Raw genomic sequence first — 869 nt, 5'->3', positions numbered from 1 at the left:
CTTCCAATGGCTATTTTTTTCCAGTTATTAGAATTTGTAATAAACTTAGTGGAGCTTTCAAAACGATAGCCCACCTTCTACCTTAGTCAGGATTTGATGTTACAGTCAATAGACTTGTTTTACAATAAATAAATCAAAAATCAAGACAAGCTAAATAATTTCTCAGGATTGGAAAGAAATACTATCTGGATACTAGAAACCAAATATCTTGATTCTCACTCTGGTATTGCAGATTATGATGCTGCAGGGAAAAGATGTGGTATGGAACATGCTTTTTGACAAGTTATCAGTTCACACAAACATACTAGGCTGATTCTTAGATTTTAAGTCACTTTGAAATTATTTTATTTTAATTTTACCAAAGTACAATTTCAATCATTTGTAATGCTTGCATGCTTGCTTGTTTTCTAGACTATCAAGGGTGATTAGTCTAAAATAGTCATTAAAATCTCATCTTCTATCAGAACATGATATTATAATCATTGTTCTTAGCAAAGTAAAGACCCCCCCCCCAAAAAAAAAGCCCACTGACATTGAGCTGATTCCAACTCATAGCAACTCAGGGGACTGAAGAAATGCCCCCATGGGTATCCAAGGCTACAAGTTTATATAGAAGAAGACTGCCTCATCTTTCTCCCACATACTGACTGTGGGTTCAAACTGTAGATCATTAGGTTAGCAGTCCATTATTTTAACCTTAGCACCAACTGATCTCCTTAGCAAAGGTATATGGGGCTATAATTACAGAGAGGTGACAAAGGACTGTTCAGATAAATGACATAATATGTATTATCCTTGCAATAAGGTTGTGAGCAAAATTCCTAGGAGAGAAGTGAAATAATATCTGATGAAATGAATTAAGTATTAAC

The sequence above is a fragment of the Orycteropus afer genome, unplaced genomic scaffold (assembly GCF_000298275.1).
Source record: "Orycteropus afer afer isolate SDZICR_OR568_19922 unplaced genomic scaffold, OryAfe1.0 scaffold02073, whole genome shotgun sequence".
In the NCBI taxonomy this organism is placed as follows: Eukaryota; Metazoa; Chordata; class Mammalia; order Tubulidentata; family Orycteropodidae; genus Orycteropus; species Orycteropus afer.
This window is presented reverse-complemented; position numbering follows the sequence as displayed.